At 43.0% G+C, this 16,788-nt stretch overlaps 1 protein-coding gene and 1 non-coding gene across 2 annotated transcripts in view; one reads left to right on the forward strand and one right to left on the reverse strand.

Annotated features, from left to right (window-relative positions):
* The window catches only part of NHSL2 (NHS like 2), a 229,236-nt gene that overhangs the window by 174,241 nt on the left and 38,207 nt on the right, over positions 1 to 16,788 (reverse strand). The gene's annotated exons all lie outside the window — the stretch shown is intronic.
* Positions 9,279 to 9,384, forward strand: LOC129075554 (U6 spliceosomal RNA). The gene has a single exon (XR_008529653.1). It is a non-coding gene; the product is annotated as a U6 spliceosomal RNA (small nuclear RNA).

The following is a 16,788-nucleotide window of genomic DNA, read 5'->3' on the forward strand; positions in this document are numbered from 1 at the left end:
AAGCAGACCATTGAGGAGCAGAGCAGAGTTTTCTAGCCAGACAGGGGCTTGGCTCCAGGGATGCCTCGCCCCAGGGCTGCCTCATAGTCATGTTGTTTTCACAGCCCTGTTGTATAATAACTGAGCTGTTTTGCTCTGAATAAAGCGTCCTTCACATCACCCCAAATTGGGGATTCGTGTTGGTGTTGAATTGATGGCAATAACCATTGGTTCACAGTTGGTAGCTTTAAATGTCAAGCTAACGGTCTGTATATTTATCCCCTATGTTTTATAAGACTAAGTAAAGATGTTAACTAGGCTTATTGTAGTGATCATTTTGCAATTTATACAAATACCAGATCATTAGTTTGTGCATCTGAAATTAATATGTTATATGCCAATTATATCTCAATAAAAAAAAAGAATAGGGTTAGAATTAGTGCTTGGGAGGGAGATGGGGACTAAACCAGTGATGTATGAAGGAGCTACATTTGCTTTGCTTTTAGCAAAACAAACAAACAGCATTAGGGTGACCCCAGTTCCCCTCCTTCAGCTATGAGTAGATTTCCAGAGAAGACACATGGAGACACTTATCCAGGTTAAATAACAAAAGCCATTTCCTTCTGAGCAGCTTGCTTCTCAGCTCCAATGGATGGGGCAGTGGGGTCAGGGAGCAGAAGGCAATGAAAGAGGGTAGGAAGATAAAGGTAGGGCCAGAAAGGGAAGTCAGGCTCCAGGCCACATCCTGACAGACAGCCAGGCACAGCCCGAGGATCTCCAGAGATGCTCTGGCTGGTTTCCTAGTAGGACAAATTCAACTTTAATTAATCTGTTTCCCTCCAGCTCATTGTTGTTGCAGGCAAAAAATTAAGCCCCGAAAGCACTTGTGTTCAGACCTTTGGCTAATCATCCAGGCAGCATGTACCGCACTGGGCAAGAAAGGGCAGGCTCCCACTGAGACAGTGGAAAGCACATGTGAGTCAGGGAACCTGGGGCAAGCTTTTCTGAACCTCAGTTTCCTCAAGTGTCAAATGATACCTCCGGGGCTGGTGGTAGAATTAGAAGAGCTCAGTCAGACGGAGGACTAGTGCAGTCCCCGGCTCCCAGTAGGGACTCAATAAATGCCAGCTTCCTCATTTCCTTTCCACTGTGCCTAGAACAGCTGCCAGGGAATGCCCACCACAATGTAGCAAGGAGTCATCTCACAAACAGAAGTAGATGAGCCCAGTGTAGATTTATTTAGGCCAAAGTTTATGAATGCATCCCATGTAAGGACTGGGATAGTGTTAAGTAAAAGGAGAAAAGATTTGAAAAATCCTCTTTCTGGAGGGTCCAGGCAGGAGTTGGGAGGTAAACTATTGAGTGGAAGAGATTATGCTAAAGTAGAGTAATTTGAGATTTAGTCACTACTACTTCTGCCTTGAAATTCAGCAAGAAAAGTATTAGATGAAGCTAATGGGGAAATAAAACACAGCCAATGGCCCGGTTTTCTATGCTCACGGAGGAGACTATTAGTAGATGTAATAGGTTAGTAAATGTATTCTGGTTTTCCTTCTTCCCACCAGAAATCCAGAACACAGGAAGGCCCCTGAAAATAAATGATAGTAATTCCTGTCACAGAGCTCTCCTGGCAACTTTGTGCTTATGGGACTCTTCTTACAGAGGCAGGTCACTCTAAGGTGGCATGTCCCAATCTCCAGTCACCTATGGGCCACCTTCCTGATTTTTAACATATTCACTACTGATGCCTGTCAAAAAGGACTCTTTATGGTTAATTGGGCTCAAATTCATAACCAGAATCTAGCATCCATTGTTTGCAGAGGTCTCTCATGCACACTGCATACCAAAGAAAAGCCACAGGCCGAGCTGTCAGCCTGTGCATTGTGCTCCTACTGCCTGACTCAACTTATAGGAGGGTTCCTACGATCATATTTCAACCAATAGGATTGAGACTTTCCTTGTCTGATCAGAGCTGTACTGCTATAGCCTCATTTGCATCTTCACTGACCAATCAAAGTAGCTCCATTCCAACCAAACAGGACAGGGCTTTTTGGACCAAACTGTTCTCATCATTTGCATGAGTACAGACCACCCAGGCATCAAGGGCAGGTACTTTTCTCTATAAAAACCAACCTCCCCTCTGTCTCTGTGGAGCACACTTTCAGTTTCCATTGAAGATCGCATTTCCCTGGCTGGAGCCATATCAGGATGAGAATACAGGGCCACCTCACCCAAGCTGTTTCATGGCCATGGTGTTTCACAGCTGTGCTGTATCACAATTGAGCCATTTGCATTGAATAAAGTTTCTCTCCCCCTTCACCATACCCCAGATTGGGAACTCCTGTTAGAGTTGAATTGGCGATGATGACCTTCAGTTGACACCACATACCACCTTAACTATTATTTTATTAATATTTTCCTTTAAATTTCTCACTCTTTCATTTAAAGAAACAGTATCACTCATGTAAATGGAAAACCATTACTAAACAACTTAAAGAAACCATAAAAAATGCATTGTTATTAAAATAAAAATATTCACTCATGTTCCATCTAAAAGCAAGAGATATACTCCCACTCCCAGGAGAACATGGGTTCACTTTGGAGAGCTGGCTCTAGATAAGATCACTGCCTCGATGGTGAAGCCTGTGCTGAGACAGTCCCAGGAGCAAAGCTCCTGACCAAACAGGAAACCAGGCTGGACTGGAAGGGCTCTGATGAACAGCTGGTTTGGTACATGGTCTGTTTAGGCCTTGCCCTGGAATCTCCTTCAAGATTATGGAAACTTAGATGGCACTCACCCTTACAGACAGGCAGGGAGCTCAGCCAGAGGGCAGACAGGTAAGCAAGCAGCCATAATTCCTTGCTCTTGGTGGTTCAGATTGCATTCACTATTGGATCCAAAACCTGCATTCAGGAAACTCATCTATTTAATATGCTGTTAATTGTATTTTTTGCAATGATTTCTTCCTTCCTCTCCTGTATTGTTTTATAAATTTCCCATTGACAAAGCCAGATGTCTCAGGAGCCTGAATAGAAGGATATGGACCTGGTCCTCAAGAGGGTAACAAACAACAGGCCCCAGGTCACCTGGGGTTGTGTGAACAGTAGAATCAGTGAGAGAACTCCAAGAAGAAACTGAAGAAATATGTCCATTCTGGAAACTCTCCTACTCTTTCCTGCTAAGAACTGGGTGGGGGACTTCTTTTCTGTTCTTACTTTTGTTTTTCATGAGGGTCACCAGCTCTTTACATTCGCTCCGAGATTAAGTAGCAAAGAAATTTCTGGATGACACTTCTAGTGACCAATTCAGGCATTTTGATGGTTAAGCTTTCATAGATCCATTTCCTATTCCTCATCTTACACAAATGGAGAATGAGCATGTTTTTAAGAAAGCAGAAAACTGCTTGATATACAAACAAAAACAGACTTTTGGCATGGGGAGAGGTATAGATTTATCTACTCTTTTTTTTTAAACCAGAAAATGGGTTCAAAGAAATCTGCCATCTCTTGCTTTTTCCCTTTTTCTTCTTCATTCCCTGAGTCTTTTTCTCTCCAGAATAGCTGATTGGCTGTCCCAGTATGGTGTGACTATATGGCTCAGATGACAAAAAAAAAAAAAAAAACCCGGAGAATCCAAAAAATCTTAGGGCTTAGGGAAGGCCAGGTCTACACGCATGGGCAGAGAGTGGAAAAGGCAGCAGAACTGATTGGCTGTAGGGTTGCAGCCTTTAAAGTATGTGGAGAGTCCAGAGGAAACTGACTATCCAACAAAGACTTAAGTCCAGGTAATTCTAATCTATAAAACAATGGGCATTTCCAACTTCCAAGAGGGCCTGGAAAGCAAGGCAAAATGCACACCCTCATAGGCAGGCCACAAACTTAACTGTCCAGCACATGAAAAGAGGCTCAATTAATCATTAGAGAAATGTAACTCAAAACCACAATAAGGTGCCACTTCATACCCACCACGATGGTTATAATAAACATGACAATAACAAGTATTGGTGAAGATGTAGAGAAATTGAAACTCTTTTGATGCATTGCTGGTAGGAATGTAAAATGGTGCAGTCACTGTGGAAAACAGTAGAGGAGTTCCTCAAAAAAAAAAAATCCAAAAGAATTGAAAGCAGGAACTCAAACAGATATTTGCACACCCATGATTATAGTAGCATTATTCATAACAGCCAAGAGGTAAAAGCAAACTAAATATCTATCAATGAATAAACAAAATGTGGTCTACACATACAAAGGAATATTATTCAGCCTTAAAAATTAAGAAAATTCTGATACATGCTACAATATAGATGAACCTTAGGGTCATCATGCTAAGTGAAATAAACAAGGTACAAAAACACTAATATTGCATGATTTTACTTATATAAGGTCCCTAGAATAGTCAAATTTATAGGATCAGAAAGTATAATAGTGGTTTATAAGGGGTTGGGAAAGGGGGAAATGGGGCATTACTGTTTAGTGGGTACAGTTTGAGTTCTGGAAGGTGAAATGTTTGGAGATGGTTGGACAACACTGTGGCTGTACTTAATATCAGTGAACTGTATACTTGTCAATGATTACAATGGTAAATTGTATGTTATGTATATTTTATCACACACACATAGCTTCCCAATACTAAAGGCAAATGAAGAGAAAGAATATGGAGCGATCCCAGCTCCCTAAGGTTCTCATCTCTCCTCATAACCCAGAGAGACATCTTGGGGTGGGAGGGACGAACCACTCTATGTGCTTCTTGGAAAGGGGTTTGAAGCGAGGAAGAAAGCGAGGGTCCTCTGGGTGTCTTCTGGAAGCAGGCAGTATTGCACTAGAAAGAGAAGGAGTAAGGAAAGGAGAAACAAGGAAATGGCAAGTCAGGAGGACTGCATAGGCAAGGGCAGTGAAGAGATAGTGTGGGTGCTGCTTGCCGATGACTACTTTTCCCCAGTGATACATTCTGAGGCTTCCAGCAGGCCCCCTCAATTCAAGTAAACCCCAACAAGAAAGGAAACCATCCAACACCATCAGTTTATTCCATGAGTGGCTATTTAAACACAGGCTCTATGCTGAAGACTGGTGGTGTCAAGAAGGAACCAGAGATGAAACATGCTTTCAGAGAAGTCACAGACTTTTAAGTTAAACAGCCCAATGCACCACTGAATATAACCCAAGGGAGAAGGCACCAGAGGCCCTTGAACAAATCTGAGTAAGCACTGTGGAACAGATAGGAAGGAGGGAGAAATGCTGTCTGGCTGGAAGAGGTTGAGGGGACCTTGGGGAGGGGGAGGCCTTTTAGTTGGGCAATGAGAGATGGGCAGAGAGGGTCCTGTGCTTTTTTCTGTTGCTTTGTTCTTCTTGAGAAATAAGCTCCTCTTCTTATGCTCATAATTTAAAATATCCCAGACTGACTTCCTCAACCTATTTCTTACAGCAGAGCTTTATGTTAGCTTTATGTCTAAAATCTTAGTGAGAACAAATTAGTTTACATAGACTGTCAGTGCAGGTAACACTTGGACATGTGACTGACATGTGACCACAGAGACATCAATTACTATATCAAATATTGATCATGCAAATATATTTAGACACACAGAGTAGGAAATTGTCAACCTGCAAATGAAATTTGACACCACACCTGTGTCTCTGAGATGCTAAATACATCAATGCAAAATGAAAACGTTTTATCCACTATCTACGCAGTTTTTCAACATGATGCTAGGTGCACAGTATCTGGAAGTGTATATATTCAGTTTTGGGGCCAAATATATGGCACTGGAATGTTGAGTATTATAAAAGAATAATTGTTGAAGTCTTTGAATACCAAGTTCAGGACTTTGGATTCAACTCAAACACCACCATCAAAATGAGTATTAGATGATGTATTATAGAACTGTACACCTGAGCTTCTGTGTTGGGAGCATATATTTTTACAAGGGTTTTTACTCTTGCTGGACCAATTCCTTAAGTGTTAATGAATGACCTTCTGTGTTTATTTAAAAAAAAAAGAATTGTATACCTGAAATCTATGTAATTTTATTAACCAATGTCACCCTGATATATTGAATAAAAAAGAAAACATAAATAAAGAAATGAGCATTAATCTTTCTCCCCATCAGAGCTGCTCAATGTCAGGACACACCAGAACTCAGTAGGGTGTGGCTGACACCTATTCCACAGACATGGCTGTTCGGCTCAGTGTGCAGATGATAAACAGTTGTTCGAGCCATGCCACAGGGATGGGGAGAGCTCACAAGCCACAGGAAAGACCCACCATGTCACAGGTGGGAGTAGAGCTGTGGTGCACATGCTCAAAAGCCCTTAGGAAACCCATGAGGAATGTGCCACTGCCGGATACTTGTAGTGGAAGGAATCTCTGGGGGCATAAGGGCACAAGGGTTTCTCTCTGTGGCAGCCTCCCTGCTGCTGACTCAAACTCCAGCTGAAACAGTGGAGGGGAGGGAGTCCAACTCTCTTCCAGTTTTTAAACCCCTCCACCCACAGGCTCACTAACTCCTCTGCTTTTTTTTCCAGTCCCACTGCACCAGCAGGCAAAATACCATGACAACCTGCCCTTCACAGGAAGTTGGGAATGCTGAGTACTGTTGGCTGCGTTGGGTCAGACCGGGCACTGGGACTGGCAGGTGCTGCAACTACTTAGCTTTGCCTTCATACCTGCTCCCATGGGCTTCCTCCTCCTCTGGAAGCTGTCCTTTGCCTCTTGCCTGGGCCAGCTGGGCCCCTGACAGGCACCTGGCATATACCCCTGGTTGAACAAACTAGTGGCTACAGCTACTGGCCAAAGGATTCCAGGTGGAAAAAAAAATATGCTGATGGATCGAGCAGAGGTCTGTAGAAATCTAAGAAATGGATAATCCAGACTTACCACTTGGAATGCAAAAGCGCATGCTCAGGTAGCCACACTCTGCCCCCGTGGACCGCCTGGCCCTCCCTGTTGCCTGGGGCCTCCTGCTGTTAGCCTGAAAGCGGCGGTGTGATGTGAAGAGGCCAGAGGTCACATAGCAGGCTACGGGGGAAGTGTTCTGCCCCATCCCCACCCCCAGGCCTGCCATGTGGCATCCTAGGGAAAGGATCCAGCCCTGCCCCCACCCTCACTCCCTAAGTGTGTGGAAGGGGGAGGGGGAATTTGAGTTTCTCATGAGCCTGTGTGTTCAGGCTGTGGGATCTTGGCCTTCCTGCCACAGAGCTGAATGACTCTTGCTTTCCTAAAGCTGCAGGGGCAGCAGAGGGGATAGAGAATAAGCCATGTCAAAAGACAAGTTGGGGGGTTGATGCGAAATGTGGCAGTGACTAGAAGACTGCAAGGAGCAGCCACCTTTGGGTTGGGGTGGGGAGTTTAGTTACTGCCTAAGGTAGTGGCCTGGACTTTTTCAGCCTCATCTGTGAGCCAGGTGAGTCTGGGACAGAGACTCACCCTCCACCCCAAGACACCTGGCCAGGGCAGCTCAGGTGGTGTTAACCAGCTGGGTGGTGCTCAAACTGTGCCAGTTCCCATCCCAGCCCAGATTTCCAGTCTGTCTGTGTCTTTCCCATCCTTCCTCACCTAACACACTCCTATTCATCCTTCCTAACTCTTCTCAGACCTCCTCTCCTCCAGGAACCAAATCCCAAAGCCCTTCTCAGCCAATCCCAGACCAAGGGCCTCTTTCTCGGCACCCTGTACTACCTTGTCACAGGGGGCTGTGACAAAGCACTGCTAACATTTTATTTGATCAAGTAAAGGCATTTTTTTAAAAACCATCATTTACTATAACCAAGATTTTATAAACAAGAGGACGTTTTAACATCAAAAAGTTGGAATGACAATTTCAGAATTTTAGAAACTGATATATTTGGCTTTATGAAAAAACTGTATCATCGTTTTTCTCATTTTTAACTCAGAAGAGTAAAAACTTTGTGAAGTAGGGGCACTCATTTGCATTTGGGAGCTATGGGCCTAAACAGCAGTTAGACAAATAAAAGCCTGTGTTGGAGTACATGGGAGCACTTCTCCTGCATTTGGACTGCATGCTGTTTACCAAGCCACCTGTACATGCTCACAACAGCCTGCCATGGAGGCATTGTTATTCCCATTTTACACATGAGGAAATTTAGGCTCAGAAGAAATGAAATTGCTTGCCCAAAGCCACACAGGTAGTTAAGACCCTAAATCCTTGTTCTCCTATGCCATGCTGCTTCAACACCATGGTGTCTTCAATTCAATTTAAGAAGCATTTATTGAATACAGAACTCCTGTTCTGCCAGATGCAAAGTTAAAGAGGGCTTGTCCCATATCTTCACAGAGCAGCAGGAACACTATAGATAACTTAAATAACATCCCCCTGCACCAAGGTTGTTGTGACAAAGAATGATAGAACTTAGGAAGGTTCTTAGCATGAGGCCAGGCATCCAGTAGGCATTGGATAAATATTAGTTTCCTAACTTCCTTCCTTTCCTTCTTCAAAGCATCAGTGAGTGATGTGGAAAACAGCCCTGCTGCCCATAAGCGCCCATGCCCACCAGGCGCAATGCACTCTACTGTAGAGCACATGAAAACTGCTGGGGTCTTCTTGAATTGTGTCCCTTAACATTTGATATGGTTCATCTCTATTCTTTCATCCATTACTGGGAGCTAAGGGTAAGAGCATCTGAGAGACAAGGTTAGAAAGGAAGGAGACAAGGACCAGCTCAAGTGAGGAGAGCAAAAGTTCTGGTGGGCTAGCCGAGGGGCAGGAATTCTTTACTCCTGGCTGCGTGACAAGGCGCAGCATGGGGCAGAAGAAAGCAATTGAAGGACCCATTGTTCAATTTTGCCAGAATGGAAGGGAGGGATGGGAAAGAGCAGGAAACAAGGGAAGTAAAGGAGGTTAGGTGCCCAGGTAAAGGGTCTGAGACAGAGGATGGAGGTTTGCTGAGTTCTCACATCTCCTATCAAGATCAACTACCATATGGGAAGATTCTTGGCAACCTCTCCACTGACAATGCAAATGCAGGAAAAAAAGGTTGATGATGAGTCAGGCTCTGTACTGGGTCCCTTTACCACATGTGCAGTTATTGTGGATGTCATAACTCCGGAGCAGGAAGTTGTATTATCCCCATTTTACAGATGAAGAAACTGAGGTTCAGAGAGACCAGGAAGCTCGCCCAAGTTAACACAGCTAGTGAGTGATAGAATAGGAGTGAATCCTCTAAAATCCACACTCTTCTACATAACTTCTCTGTTTCAATCAGATTATTTTACTCATCCAGTTCCCCAGGTAGCAGAAAAGCTGTACATGACTTTTGAGGAAGATTTGAGAAACAGAGATAAGGCTCATTTTGGTAGCACATATACTAAAATTGGAATAATACAGAGAGGATTAGCATAGAACCCTGCAAAAGGATGACATGCAAATCTGTGAAGCATTCCATATTTCAAACACAAAAAAAAGAAAAAAAAGAAAAGAAACAGAGATAAATTGTGAAGATTATTCGAGTAGTCCAGATATAAAACAATATGCCTCTAAGCAAGGCAGCAGTAATAGAACTGGACAGGACGAGACACATGTGATGTGGAGACAGACAACTGCTCCTTTTCATTCTCCTTTGTGTGCTCATCTTTTTCTACCTACCTCTTGGCATTCATGGAGGCTCTAGGCCTTGTATCCTGGAGTACTCTGTACTCCATAGAAGATCCAGTCACAACTACGGCTGAGCACCCTCAAATGTGATCTTCAGCCACTGGTGTCTTGGTAAACCATCTGGGACAGGGGTGGGGAGGGGACACCCTTTGTAGCATTTGCCAACTTCCTTCCTTGCTATAAACACTTTCATCATAAGCAATTTGAATTAACCAATGGCTTGATAACCAGCTTGCAAACCCACCTCACACTTGTTCCTCTCACCCCTCCAGCCACACTGGCATTCTTTCCGTCCCTTGAATACAGCATGTTCCCTCCTGTCATAGGGTCTTTGCACAAACTATTTCTTCTGAAATGCTGTTCCTTCTCTTCTTTGCCTAATTAACTCCTAATTATGCTTCATATTTCATCTCAATTATCAATTCCTAAGAGAAGCTCCCTCTGACCTCCCTGACTGATGAGGTCAAAGCCCCCATCCATGACAGGTCCCCCCCCGCAGCATGTATACATTTGTCTGTGTGACTATTTGGCTAATATCTGCCTCTAGCACTGGACTGTGAACACAACGACGGTAGAGATTGGGTTTGATTTTGTGGATCATTCTAGCTCTAGTTCTTAGCATATATTATATATCCTCAATAATTACATATTGAATGCATGAATAAATGAGCAAATGAATGAATGACTCTAAAGATGAAGCAACATAGAACTCTGGAGTGAGACTACCTGAGTTTGAATCCAAGCTTATTAGCTGTGTGGCCTTGGTCAGGTTACTTATCTCTTTGCTCTTTACAGTCATACCTCAGTGCTCGTGTACCTTAGAACTTGTCAAACCCTGTACTCACTGCATTTTGACAAGAAAAAAAATATGTCATCAGTTGGCACTGGCTCGGGACTCATCACACTTGCTAGAACTTGTATGAGTCCTGATGCCACCATTCAAGAGAAAATGCTTCATTGTTCAGTACTCATCTGTTTCAGCACTCATCCCAAATTCCGAACAAATTAACTGCCAGGACCAAGGTACCACCGTAATTTCCACCTCTGGAAGACTGAGATAATAAAAGCAGTTGTTATGAGAATTAAATAAATAAATATTTGTAAAGCACTTAAACAGTGCTGGGCACAAGTATAAAGTGTTCACTTAAACAAACAAATTCTCCTATCCCATTGACTAAATGACAAACATGAAATGCATTTATTTTCCAGTAGTTCCTGCACTCGAGATCTCAAGCCTAGCTGCAGGAAGCCCTCAGCTTCAGCTTCTTTTGGCAGAGAAGGAAAACTGAGGTCTTTGGAACCTGACTTGAACTGACTCCTCCCTCCCTTCCTTTCTCCCCCTACATCGAGTCCATCAGCAGTGCTGTTGGTTCTACCTGAAACACAAACCCCAAATTTGTCTCTGCTTGGTTCTACCACCCATTGTGCTACCTTTACTTCTACCCTTGTTTCCCTACAACCCATTCTCTACCAAAGGGCCAGACTGTGCCAAGGAGACTGCCAATCAGATCTCATCACTTCTTTGCTCAAAGCTCTCCTGTGACTGCTCATCACACAGAGAGTGTAATCCAAACTCTTGCTCATGGCTCCCAGGGCATTTGACCACAGAACTCCCACTTACCTCCTCAGTCTCCTCTCTCAGCTTGCTCCAGTCATACCCAACCCTGCTCGGGACTTTCTCAAAGCACAATGTACTCTCTTCATTCGGGTCCTTTGTGATGCGGTGCCATCTACTTGGACCACTTTTTTCCTACCATGGTCTTCACTCGGCTGACTCCTGCTCCTCCTCCAGATTCAGCCCAGACACCACTTCTCTGGGAAGCCTTTGCTGACTCCTCACCTCTTGACCTTGGCTATGATGGGTGCCCCTCCTCCTATGATGGGTGCCCCTCCTCCATGCTCTCATGGCATCAGTTTCTTCCCCTTTTTAGAGTGTGCCACTCTGTACTATCTCTGCCTGTTCACTTGTTTGCAACAACCCACCCTCATGGCTGCTCTTTTTCACAACTGTAGGTCCAGCACCCAGCACAAGTTTGCCACAGATTGGGTGATTTAATAAATGTCTGTTTAGTGAATCTTGATTTTACTATTCCCCAGGTAAATGACCTTGCATAAGTTCTCTTTGAGTCTGTATTCCAAATGTAAAATGGTAGGGTGATAGTTTGCAAAGCTGTTGTGAGGATTAAATGAAATAACATGTACAAAGCACACAACACAGAGTAGGCACTCAATAAACAGCAGCTATTGTTGGGTAGCAACTGGTCAGAAAAAGACAGAAAAACAAGCCTCTCCTCCCTGCTCTCCTATATACACACCCATCCTGCTTCCCTCCTGTCTTTGGTCTCCTGAATAAAGCTGGAAAACCTGACCCAGCAAAAATAATCCCCTTCAGTAAACTCTGGGAGAGAACTATCTTCTGTATCAACAACACACCCTTGGCTCAGTCTCCAGTGGACCAGCCCCAAGTTAGAGATCTGGCTTTTCTTTTCACCCCAGATATTTACAGTGTAAACCTTGGCTGATAGGGAGGGGCACACAGCCTATGCCAAGAAACCTCAGGAAGGAACTCACACTGGGTCCCCACACAGTAACGCACACTGTTCTGGAATGGGAGTGGGCTCTTCCATCCAAATGCTTTGTTGGCTGAGAGAAAGAAGAAAGGGGTCGTTTCTACAGTGAGATGGACTTACAGAGGCCAAGTATTTCTCTCCAAAATCTGATTGTAGTCTGTCTGTTCGGTCTAGCAGAGAAAAGGCCCAAGTTCTAGTTCAAGCTCCATCTTAACTTTTCTGTCTTCATGGTGAAAAGAGTGAACAATGTTGGATGCCCCACTTCCCACTTCTAAATTTCAGCTGAACTGGAACCTCCAACTGATGACCCCCAACTGCCTAAGAGTTGGCATTCATTTTCAGTAAATATATTTTGGTTGCCTAATGCTTCTTTGACTTAAAATTGGAAAGTTATCTTCTGATACATGTCATAGATACATTTACTAGTCAATGTGTACCTACTATTTTACTCTGCCTTTTCCACTTAACATTATTCCATATAAATATTTTCTTGTACCAGTAGAGTTTGTGAAATTGTCAAATTTGGTGATCATATTATAACCAAATGTATTAGAACTTGCAGTCTGCTTAGCCAAATCCCTATAATTGGTTGTTTGGGTTGTTTCTATTTGTTGCTATAATAAATAGCAAATAATAAATAGCACCTTGTATAATTTGCTTTGGGAAAATTTCTTCTCATGGATATTTTTCTCTGGATGCAAATTCAATTTTAGAAGTGGGGAGGGAGGGAGACAGAGACAGAGGAAAGAATGAATGAGAGCTCTCAACACACACTAAGAAATCAAGAAAAGTAGATGAGCAGTGTATGTGTTATTTCTTTTCTTTAAAGAAACTTTAAAAAAAAACTTCAGCATGGTTCTAAGCCATAATACCCTGAAACCACCAACTTTTTTGTGCTAATTATATTTTTCTAAAATACATTAAAATAATTTCATGACTATATAAGTTAAAAAATATTTAGCCATATACCACCTGAAATTAAGTCATGTACCACCAGTGGCCTGCCTACCATCCTTGAGAAAACTATAGCTCATACACAAGTCATCAGGGACCTGTTTCATGAGGGTAGGGTATATCTAGGAGCCCAATCTCTAAGCAGGGGGCCTCTGGAATCCATTCCCTTCCCTTACGTTAAAATTCACATTCTTTTCTGGAAAAATTTTTTTAGAGAAATGCAAATTAAAACCACAGTAAGATATAGCCTCATTCCTGTCAGACTGACTATCGAGTGTTGGATGTGGAGAAAAGGGAAGCCACCCTGTGCACTGTTGGTGGGAATGCAGACTGGTGCAGCTACTCTGGAAGACAGTATAGAGTTACCTTTAAAAAATTAAAAATGGAACTGCTTTATGACCCAGTGATCCCACTTTTGCATATATATCTGAAGAAACCTAAAACACTATTTCAAAAGAATATATGCACCCCTATGTTCATTGCAGCATTATTTACAATAGCCAAGACATGAAAGCAACCCAAGTGCCCATCGACAGACGAGTGGATAAGAAGGCTGTGGTACATTTACACAATGGAATACTATTCAGCCATAAAAAGGATGAGCCTGGCCCAGTGTGGCTCAGTTGGTTGGGCGTCGTCCTGCAAAATGAAAGGTCGCGGGTTCGGTTCCTGGTTAGGGCACATGACTGAGTTGCAGGTTTGGTCTCCAGTCGAGGCACGTACAAGAAACAACTGATTGAAGTTTCTCTCTGACATTGATGTTTCTCTTGCTCTTTCCCCCCTCCTTCCCCTGTCTGTGGAATCAATAAAAAAGAAAGAAAGGATGAAATACTGCCATTTGAAAAACATGGATGGACCTAGAAGGTATTATTCTAAGTGAAATAAGTGAGACAGAGAAAAACAAATACCAAATGATTTCACTTATATGTGGAACCTAAAGGGCAAAATAAATGAAAAAACAAAACAGAAACAGACTCATAGTTACAGAGAACATATAGATGGTTGCCAGAGGGGAGGAAGATGGGGGGATTGGGTGAAATAGGTAAAGAGATTGAGAAGTACAAATTGGTAGTCACAAAATAGTCACAGGGATGTGAAGTTCAGCTTAGGGAATATAGTCAATATTACTGTAATAACTATGTATGTTGCCAAGTGGGTACTGTAAATATTGAGGGGACCACTGTATAAAGGGAATGATTATCTAACCATTATGCTGTACACCTGAAACCAATACAGAATAATACTGAATGTACCCATTTGGATCAAACTCTAGGGGACAGAGAAAGGGAGAGGAAATGACCTGTCTACATTGTGCCTGGGAAGGTGTTGCTCACTCACATACCAGGCACCTTGGGCTTTGTGATGCAGGTGGACAGTTCCCTCCATAGCAGTCTGGACACACTGGGGCCTCAAATCCCCTCACTAGAGCTCTAAGGAAAGATTCCTAAAGCTTGAGATTACCAACAAACTCAGAAAGAGGCTAAGTCACTGCCTTCCTCCTCCCTTTCCTCCCTTCACCCCACCCCACACCCCTAACCCCTTTCCAAATCTGAGCTGGGCTTTAGTATAAGAGGAGCATGACTCATAGAAACCAAGCACTGAGCTGGGGAGATCAGGCTGCCAGGATTCCTCCCCAGTTGACAAGGAGCAGACTCGGCAGCTTGGTCCTCAGCCCGTGGCAATTCAGCTGTCCAAAGGCTTTGGGCCTTTAGAGCCCATGGGGTGACAAACATTCCCTGAGGGAAGGTCAGAGACCAGAAAATGACAAAGAGCTGGATGCAGGAAAGATTTTGTTCATTCCATTGCGGTGAGATTCAAATCTTGTCCTCCTCCCCCTGCCATCAATGTCTTATCCAAAAGTCTATTAGGCCCTAAGTGCCCGCCTTCATAGTAAAACAATCAGAACAGTAGTCGTAGTAATTAGGGTTTACAGGGACATAATTGTGTGCCATGTACTGTGCTAAGTCTTGTCATGTATTACCTTATTCCATTCTCACAAAGACCTAATGAAGCAAGTTCTCTTATTGAATCCATTTCAAAAATGAGAAAACTGGAATCAGAGAGGTGAAGTAAATTGCCCAAGGTCACACAGCAAGTGGGATAGCCTGGATTCGAGCCTAGGTGTCTGGTTCCAGAGCTCAAATTCTTACCCATTCTGAGTGTCTTACCCAGGACACCTCCTGAAGAATGTTGACATTAGCTGGCTGGACCAGAATAAATTCCTGACTTATGGCAGAAACTCCATCCATTGGCGAGCAGCCTAGGGGGTGGCCTGAGTTATCTGCCAAATATAGAAGATAATGACTAATGAAATCACTCAGATAGTCTCTCCTGTGGAACCTGAACATGAGACATAGAGAAGGTTCTCAGTCAGTACTGGGGGCAGAAGCAGACACACACATATATGCACATGTGCGCACATGCACAAACACAAGACAGAAGCCATGAGGCAGTCGAAGAGCCTCAAGTGAAGCAGAAGCTGTGAAATGGAGTGAAGAATAGAGGGAAATTATCAGTGGCAGCAGGAACCAGAGCTTCTGAATCAAAGAGCAGGGGAGATCAAAACACCCAGCAAAATGGGAATAAAATGGGGCATTCCTCAATGTAATAAAGGCCATATATGAAAAACCTACAGCCAACATCATACTCAATGGGCAAAAACTAAAAGCTTTCCCACTAAGATCGGGAACACGACAAGGATGTCCGCTTTCACCGCCTCTTTTCAACATCGTATTGGAAGTGCTTGCCACAGCGGTCAGACAAGAAAAAGAAATAAAAGGCACCCAAATAGGAAAGGAGGAAGTAAAGCTATCATTGTTTGCAGATGACATGATAGTGTACATAGAGAACCCTGTAGACTCTACCAAAAAACTCCTCAACCTAATCAGTGAATTTGGCAAAAGAGCAGTATACAAAGTCAATATTCAGAAATCAAAGGCATTTTTGTACACCAGCAATGAAATAGAAGAAGAAGACATCAGAAAAAAAAATACCATTCAATATAGCAAGAAGAAAAATAAAGTACTTAGGAATAAATTTAACCAAAGAGGTAAAAGACCTGTACGCAGAAAACTATACAACATTGAAGAAAGAAATGAAGGAAGACACAAATAAATGGAGCATATACCGTGCTCATGGATTGGAAAAATGAATATCATCACAATGTCCATACTACCCAAAGCAATTTATAGATTCTACGCAATCCCTATTAAGATACCAATGACATATTTCACAGAAATAGAACAGACATTGCAAAAATTTATATGGAACCATAAACGACCCCAAATAGCCGCAGCAATTTTGAGAAAGAAAAATAAAGTAGGAGAGATCACAGTACCGGACATCAAACTGTACTACAAAGCCACTATACTCAAAACAATCTGGTACTGGCACAAAAACAGACCCATAGACCAGTGGAACAGAATTGAGAGCCCAGAAATAAGCCCAGGTCTCTATGGGCATCTAATATTTGACAAAGGGGGCAGAAGCATAAAATGGAGCAATACTAGCCTCTTCAACAAATGGTGTTGGGAGAGTTGAACGGCTACATGCCAAAAATTGAAATTGGATCATCAGCTGACACCATACACAAAAATAAACTCAAGATGGAGAAAAGACTTAAATATAAGTAGCAACACCATAAGAGTCCTAGAGGAGAACACTGGCAGGAAACTCTC

The sequence above is a fragment of the Pteronotus mesoamericanus genome, unplaced genomic scaffold (genome assembly GCF_021234165.1).
Source record: "Pteronotus mesoamericanus isolate MK-2021 breed Mesoamerican mustached bat unplaced genomic scaffold, CSHL_Meso_final contig_55, whole genome shotgun sequence".
NCBI lineage: Eukaryota > Metazoa > Chordata > Mammalia > Chiroptera > Mormoopidae > Pteronotus > Pteronotus mesoamericanus.